The 8,796-nt window shown below is 41.7% G+C and overlaps 1 protein-coding gene across 2 annotated transcripts in view; it reads left to right on the top strand.

The window, feature by feature from the left end:
- Window positions 1–484: 484 nt before the first annotated feature.
- The window catches only part of TCERG1L (transcription elongation regulator 1 like), a 248,497-nt gene continuing 240,185 nt past the window's right edge, over window positions 485–8,796 (top strand). Inside the window, exon 1 of one of the 2 annotated variants that reach the window (XM_039482841.1) lies at window positions 485–527. The gene's annotated coding sequence lies outside the window, so the exon portion shown is untranslated. Of the gene's footprint in view, window positions 528–8,446; window positions 8,480–8,796 lie in introns of those variants that run through there. The other variant, XM_039482840.1, reaches the window with a different exon arrangement.

The following is an 8,796-nucleotide window of genomic DNA, read 5'->3' as shown; positions in this document are numbered from 1 at the left end:
TTGATATTTTAACTAATATAAAATATACAGTTGAGGTATCTGAATGTGCTGATAGGGTTATTGGGTATAATCCTATTTGAGTTACAAGATTCTTGCTAGCAAAATACAATTAGTGTTAATGTTTACATGTAAGTGACATTAGCCACCATAAAAAAGACAAACTTCTTTTGGAGAGTCCCACCCCCCACAAAACCCTGCATTTTCAATTCTGCCCAGCTGCGTCACCAAAATTCTGGATCACATGTGACATCAGACCATTTAGATGAGTTCCACCTTAAAAACAAAACTATTCCTGTATTTTGCCTTGATTTTAAATAAATGTGAGCATTAGAAATGGGAGCTACTAAAATGTTCAGAAGATTTAATCTGTTTTTTTTGTTTTGTTTTTTCCCTACAGAACAGGCTGGCTAAAGGAACTCATCATGGAACACAGTTTTTCCAAGTCCTGGATCACCATTTCAAATCCATACAAGATTAATAATAAGATAAAGGTCCTTATCATTTGGAACCTGGCGCATTTAAAATTAGTGAGTGATCTCAGTGTAGTCCATATTTTGTGTGTGTGATGTGGACATCTGTCCATTATAACAGGTATTAATTGGCACCTTTGTTTGCAGATTCATTAGAGACGCCAAAGATTAATTGAAACAGAATTATACTCAGCCTTTGAAGTACCTCCAGAACAGGCTGGAGGCACACTAGATGAACTACCACGCAGTAATGTTTATGTTGATAGAGAACTTCATATATCCATGTATGTCAACATGGCATCTTTCCTGATGACTAACTTCCCCTAAAAAATAATCTGCTTTCGTTCAAAATGTATTTCTTTAGGAAAGAGGAGATGAGTGTTGACTTGTTCAAGCATATTAGGTAGGGGCAATGCTGACATGGCTTCTGGAACAAACTACATTAAAAAGAGGTGTGTTGTGCAAGGATTTCCAGGAGACTATGTGTAAACCATGCACGGGTTACATATGCAGTTATTCAGATTTAATATTCTGAATCCTAAGTGAGATATCAACCAGCTAGAGAAGTTTGCCTATCTCTGTAGTGTTTACATATTCATTTTTCTACCCCACCAAACCATCAACATATTATGCCAAGTCAAAGACTTCAGCCTTCCTCTTACTGGACTTTCATTCTGATGCACTGGGAAATGGTTGTGGTAGCAAGATATTTTTATTGCCTGTGAAACATAGTTAAAAACCAGGATAGCATAGAGAGCAGTATGATTTATTTTACATTTTTATGTATATACTTATACAAAAGAAAAGAACTTACCAAGCTATGGTTTTGTAGAAATAAGAGTAATAGCTAAGAACTGTTCACATTTATTGACACTTTTTATTTGGACATTGGCTCTACAGTTTAACTGCATTCTACCTTAAAGAAGAGATTAGGGAATTTTCCTTTTGCTAGTGATGCATATGAAAAAGAAAGCTGTTTAACAACAAAACCCTGATATGAAGGATCTGGAGATTAATCAAGTATGCCAATTTTGCTGTCAGAAACTGCCAATTTCTTTAAAACTAATGACTTGGAAGATTTTCTAGTAGATAAAAATAAACTTCAGTAGATTTACTGGATGTGTGAAGTGCAAAAAAGAAATATGTTTGGCTGAGCAATGCATTCACACATGGCAATACAAAATGCCCAATCTGCAGGATTTTCAGCCAAGAAGAACATGCTGTTTTTTGCTAAGTGGCCAGGTGGTATATTGTCATGCACTGCATTAGTCAGGAAAGGTAGCAGGAATTAAGAGAGGAAGCCTGTGGATTCTGCACATAGCATTCAATCCATCTAAATGGAAAGGCTTCCTCTGACTTCAGTGGGAGTTGGATCAAGCCGATAGAGGACAACAGTTCATGTAGGAAATTTTGAGCAACATGTTATTCTCACACTGGCCAGTCATTCCACAGGCTGACACTATAAACAAAATAATGAAGAGGGTTGTTTTGATTAACTTCTCATTAGCTACATCTACACTACAGCTGGGAGCATGCTTCAAAGCTTGGGTGAACAGACACACTCTAGATCTATTCAAGTTAGCACACTAAAAATATCAATGTAGGAAGAGGTAGCACAGGCAGCAGCTTGCACTAGCCACCTGAGTATAAAGCCACCCAGATGCCCCGGGTACATACTTGGGTGGCTAGGCTGAGCCACCACTTGTGCTACTCCCAGCTACACTGCTATGTTTTGTGCATTAGCTCAAGCAGAGCTAGTGCATCTCTGTCTACCTAAGTTGGGAAGCATGCTCTCATCTGCAGTGTAGACATACCCATTGTTGATACTCAGCAAGTAATGAATAAATAATGCAGACAGATTTTATCAATCTTATACTGTCAAATAATTGCTAGGATATGAAAGTATGCAATATTCTTATTCTGCTGGCATTTTTGGGTATCGAGTATGAACAGCTAGATAACTGAATGGTCCATTAATGTTACCAGAGTACTAAGTATAGTTGTAGAAACTCTATATTTCCTGTCATAGGGGCTCAATGAAAATTTTGTTTGTGTGGGTTTTCATTCCCCAGATATCACAAATACTTACCCTTATGTATCACCTTACCTGTTGATAGTAATGCCAGAGAGAATATGATCTCTGTTTAATAGCGGGGGGAACAGAAGAAGAGAAGTGAAGTTACACGTTTAAGGCTTTATAAGAAGTGGCAGTGCTGGGATGTGAACTCCCTTTTCCCTGGTGTATTATTAGTGAATAGCAAAGAATCAGATCTGTCTGCTCTGCATCAAAAGATGGATACGGTAAGGGGGCTGCCTGTCTGGGGAAACAAGTTTGACCAAGTTTCTCTGTAGGAAGGGGGGAGTGGAAAATTCCCAAATAGAACAAAGGGGCAGAGGTGAAAAAGCAAGTGTTTAAAAAGCACTCACAGGGGGAACAAAGTGTAATACTTCTGAGCCTGAGTTACCTCTGAGTCTGAGCCTCTTTAAGCTGATGAGTCATCCTTGAGGCTCTGAGCCTGAGCCTACTTAAGCTTGATGAATTATTCCTGAGCCAGAGAGTGTGATGAGTCAAAGGCAATTACCTGCAGGTCTTGCGATAGTCCCCACACTATTCAACCAGGGTTCCGCCAATCCACAGGTGAGGACCCACCCAGCGGATTCCAAAGCAGGTACATAGACTCCTAAGGGAAGCAGAATCTCCAGTCTGCTCAATGTCACTACCTTGCCAGGGCACTCCCATTGCAAATAATGTCCACAGATTGCCCTTGCTCCTGTTCTAGCTCCTGCCTGCATCTGCTCCTGCCACAGCCAGCCACCTGGCTATTCTGACTTCACTTTTTGTGATTGGCCTGGCAGCCAAGATGGAATCCCCCAGCACATCCATTACCAAGATGTCAGAGTTAGTTCAGAGCCCAGTTGCCTTGCTGCAGTTGGAGAATGCTTCTCTCCACTCACAGATGCTCATAGCCCAGTATACCCAGTGCAGTGAGCCACAGTGCCCCTAGAATGAGGCCCAAAGATCCCACTGCCTGAGAGCTTTGATGGGAACCACTAGAAGTTCTGCAGTTCCTCAACCAAGGCCATATGTTGTTCCCAATGTGCCTTATGATGTACACCACTGATCAGACCAAAATAGGACTTATTATCAGTCTATTGACTGGTGAGGTCCTAGACTGGGTCTCACCTCTCTTAGAACAGGCCAGTCCGGTGCTTGGCTTTTTCAACAAGTTTGTCTGAGCCTTTTCACTCATATTGCTGACCCAAGCCATACTGGTATGACAAGTGGCCATTCAGTTTTTTAAACAATCCTGTCAGTCTGTCTCAGCATTTGTCACCCACTTTCAAGGTTTTGTCATTGACATAGATCCATGTTGACTTGTTACACTATCATATTTGCCAAGTCTGAAAAATGATGTAAAGGATATGTTGATCTGGGTTGACCCCGCTCTCCACTGAGCTGAACTCATCCATCGAACTGTGCATATGGATTGGCAGTTGACTGTTTAAATGGCACCAGGAAAAAAAGAAGAGATCTGATCAACCCCAGTCTAGTCCTGCTCCATTCCAGTCCCCCCAAAGGCGGCCCCTGTGCCAGAGCCCGTACAGGTCAATTTGATGGGAAGATGCTTCATGGATCAGGAGAAGGAAGGAACAGCCTTTGCCAGCACTATGGTGGAGAAGGCCACTTTGCCACTAAATGCCCCCACAAAATCCAGATCTGCAGCAGACCTCGGATATGACCACATGCAGTCCCATTATAAGAGTTGTGGCTTGAATAATTATGGAATTGGGTTCCCCGAACAGAAACCATTCTTCTGCCAACATGCTCTTTAACATCAGTGGATGGTTGTAATCCCCACTCGCAAGTTTTGTTCCATATTGGCATCCCATCTACACCTGAGGTGAGTACACCCTGCTTGCACTTGTGGATTCTGGAGCCTCTTTTTGTGGATGCTGGGTTTGCTTAGACTAACCAGCTTCCGATACAAAGAAAACTCATCCCAGACCCAGTGGAACAGATCAATTGTATCATGCTGTCCTCAGGTCCTGTCACCCACAACCCGGAGGCATTTTACCTGCCTATCTTGAGATAGGCCCTACTCCATTCAATCAGGGTTCAGCCTGTCCACCCAGGTGATCCCAAGGTGTGTATATAGGCTCTGAAGGGAGGCAGTCTCTCCAGTTTGCTCAGTATCACTTCTGGCCAGGAACACTCCCACTGCCACTAGTTTCAACACACTGTTTTGCTCCTGCTTATGCGCTAGTCAGTCTCTGTTCTAGCTTTCATCTGCTCTTGCCTCAGCTTGCTAACTGGCAATTCTGACATAAAGGAGGAAGAAGAAGGTTAGGGCGGGAGATGGGAAGAGATGGGCATGCTTTTGTAGCAGGGTGCTGGTGGTACTGTTAAACTGCAGCACCAACCCAAAGTCAGAGAAAGCCGATGATTCAACTCCATGATTAGGAAGAGAAGTCATGAACTGCAGGGGAAGAATCCTAGAAAGCCCAGAGGACTTTACCTAAGCCCACAAAACTTGCCAGAGTAAGGGAAGGAAATGCATATAGATGTATTTTCATAAGGCAACCACTGCTGAAGCGACCTCTAGTGGCAGAACAGGCATGCCCGCCTCAGTTTCCCTCTGTCTCCGACCATGAAAGGAATATAGTGTCTCAGTGTTTGACAAAAACTCCACCACTGAACATAATTTATGCACACACACCTGTGCAGTACATTCCTTCAAAACTTTGTAGTAAAATTATTTTGTAATTTCCACAGTAAACATGCAATAGTTTTTTTTTTACCCCAATTCCCCTCTCCTGGGACATCCTCAGCAAGTCACCCACCCAAGAGTCAATAGCAGCACTGTGTTCTGTTCCGATGGCCCCAATCCAGGACCTCATTCTCCAGGCCTCCCTGATTAAGAACGATGAGTTTCCCACAGCTCCTCACACAAGATTTTCCTCCTTTTGTACTGTTCCATTCCTCCAGGTCTCCCTGGAGGAATGGAAGTCCTACCTCTCCTTGGGGGACCTATCCTCTCATATCAACCCTCTTGCTTCTGGGTTCAGCTTTCCCTGACTAAGCTGGATTTTCCCCTTTTCCTAGGGGCCACTGCCCAAGCCATACGCTCATCAGGGATCCTCTATTTTGGCCAGTTCTCATCAACAGCTTTCTTTCAAATTCCTCACCAGCAGCTCATAGTTACTGCTCTCCTCCCAAATTCTGCTCTCTCCCAAGCAACTCCTGCCAGCTCTTCCTTGCTGCTCTCCTCTGACTCTCAAGCAGTTTTCACCTGTCCCTTTCTGACTGTTTCAGGCTCTGACTCACCCACTTTCCTTCCTTCAAGCCTAACCGGGAGGGGGGATAGCAAGCAACCAATCACAGGTGCACTGGCCTCTTTGCTCTTAAAGGGCTAATGTCACCCTACGATAGTGTGCTTATTATTTTATATAGACGTGCATATTTCCTCATACTATTATATAAAGAGTAATGAAGTCTTAGAATCCTGTGCAAAGTCTGCCTGTGTGTCTGTTGGCTTTCATTATTGTGTACCCTTGAGGAGGTAAACTGTAAACCAGAAAGCTCACATCTTTGGTGAGATTCTGGAGAATATGCAAAAGCTGCTGGAGAGGCTTGGGGTAAAATAGCACTCATTTTAAGGCTTAGGCAATTGGATTGTGGAGTCCCCACTGCCAAGTGGGGTGTTAGACATACAGTCTTGCCATGGAGTGTGTGCCTAGAATCCCAAATCTAGGAAGAATGTGTAAACTCTGTTCAGCCCCAGCAAGCAAAGGGCATGAGAGATTCAGCATTTGGATCCCCTTGCAAGTATCCAACAGGGGGGATCATAACCAGACCTGTGACCAGGGGACTAGGTATTGGGACAGAGAGTACATACAAGAAAGAAAGCTAACTGAAAGAGCTAAAGTAAAAATATTGGAATGGAAAAGGAAAGTCTGAGAGTAGAAATAAAGTCAAGGGGAAACAATCACAGGGTAATATAATATATAGCAAAGAGAAGCAGCACTGAGAGAGAATATAAGCCTTTTGTTTTTTAAAAAGGCAGGGATAAGAAAAATAACAATATAATCTATTGAAGTATTGTGATTAATATTTGTAAAGAACTTTAGAGCTCTCAGTGGTTTACAAAAAATGGGATCTGATACATCTCTTTCTGAGGGATGTGTGCTAGTATTCATAATATCAATAACTCTATATTAAACTCTTAATGTACCTCTGTCCTCTTACCCTCAGCTTACCCTCAAGAACTGTTGACTCACAATGTTCACAACCAGGGACCTACAGCTCACTTAAATATCAACTCCTTCCATCTTAAGTAAGCTCTTTTGGTTCCCCTTACTTGTCTACAGAGATGGTAACATTTTTGGGCTTGGAGTGCTTGCTTTAACATAATATACTCTTGCATAGATTGTACATTATTCTCTGATTTTTTGTAATAAACTTTGAGAGAAATGTTCTGTTCTACAAGGATAAAACATATGCCTATAACAAGCTGACAATATTTGCCCAAAACAGCTCAACTTCCCTGTTGGAAGTTGTTCATCCTGCTGGAAAATCAGTAAAGGTTCTAATGGTTCACAATTACCCTAACTGCAAGAGTCTTTCAGATGAAAGATGTAGGCTGAACAGTCCTGAAGGAAGAACCCTGCGAGCAAACAATCATGGGGAGAACACAGAAGTTGAACTTTATCTTGTTAATTTCTTTAAATCAATTCCCAGGCACTCTATGTAGTATGTGGACTTTATTTTAAAGAAGTCGTGACAGCCATTGCTCATAATGCCAGACTTAATACTCGTTTTTTTCCCCTTAAGTCAACTATTAGGATTTAGAGAAGGACAAGACAACCCTTTGTCAGCTTGTTCAACTCAATACTACAGTAGCTTCCCCCTCCCCTCAAAAAGAAAACAGATATAGTTGAGTTTGTGCTCTATTATACGCTTCATAATGGGTGTCTGTTAGAGACTAGTGTGAAGATGCATATGGTTTTCCACAAGAAACTCTGTTTAGACTCTAAATAGACTTCATTTTCCTGAGATTGTGTCAGACAAGGTTCTGTGCTACTCACCCGTTTCTGCTGGATATCAGAACAACAGAAATCAATGATCCACAATATCGTTTTTTGTAAGGTGTAATAGCCACCTAGCAGCAGGACCCTCATTCACTGATTACTTTTTTCCCTTTAGGGGATTTCTCATCAGTCAAGCCTGGCTTTTCATTAAATACTTTTTATTTCCTTTCAATTTTCATCTGCTCAGAAATATTCCAATCAAAGGCTTGCATCTCCTTCTCCTTGGAATAGTGGAATTGTCAACAACTGCTTAGGTTCATTTTAAATGAAACAGAATAGTACATTTTCCTATAATATGACATTTTTTCAGTCACTATTATTTTTCTTTAGATTTTCTTTTTAAAGTACTTTTCCTCTTGCTTCCTTTCCAGATATGAAAGACAAAATGATCCTATGACTATAACCTCTGCACAAGACTTTCGCTATCTTATCACCCAATTCATAATACATATTCTATCTCAAGTTTTGAGAGAAATGTGCATAGAGATGGTGTTTGTAATGGGAGAATGCCTATGCCTGTAGTGCATAGTTGCTTTAATTTTTGGCTTTGAATATTATTTATAAATTTCTGGAAGAAACACATTGCAATGACTGCACTAGAAGGCACTCAGCCTGCAGCCTTTTTTTTTTTATTCCCCCTCTGAGAGATAGGTCCTGGAAAAGGATAGTTAGGCCACACACTCTCTTGGCTGGCATGGAAATATAGCACAGTGCATTCTCTGTTACAGGAATCCTGCTGTTCAGGCTGCAATTTGCTCATGTTATAGGTATGCTCCGAACAATCTTTGTATAGAGGAACCTCTCACACTTGCTTAGCTCCTGTTGCTGGCAGAAGTAATAAAGATTGTAGGGAGCCTTCCCCCTCCAACACCTGCTCTGTCCTGCCAGGGAGAAAGTATTATGGTCAGACTGCTATTAAGGTCAGTCTCTTATGGTGTTCTTGAGTGCTGCAGAAAGGGCCTGCCTAGCTGTTTGGGACAGAGGAACACGGGGGAGAAGGCTGCCTACAACCTCTTCTCCTTTCACACACACAGGCCAACAAACTTAGTTCTAAATTGCAACACATGGGAAAGGGCATAAACTGTCTCCAGAAAATGACACTCAGAACTTACTGGAATATAACAGACTGTTAAGTATCTGGCATTAAAAAAATCTTAATCTTTTGAGCTACATACAAGATGGAGTTAAATAGGTATATTTTATTTTACTGCTAAGTGACATATGGTATTTGTCCTGT

The sequence above is a fragment of the Mauremys reevesii genome, linkage group 7 (assembly GCF_016161935.1).
Source record: "Mauremys reevesii isolate NIE-2019 linkage group 7, ASM1616193v1, whole genome shotgun sequence".
Taxonomy (NCBI): Eukaryota; Metazoa; Chordata; order Testudines; family Geoemydidae; genus Mauremys; species Mauremys reevesii.
This window is presented reverse-complemented; position numbering and strand designations above follow the sequence as displayed.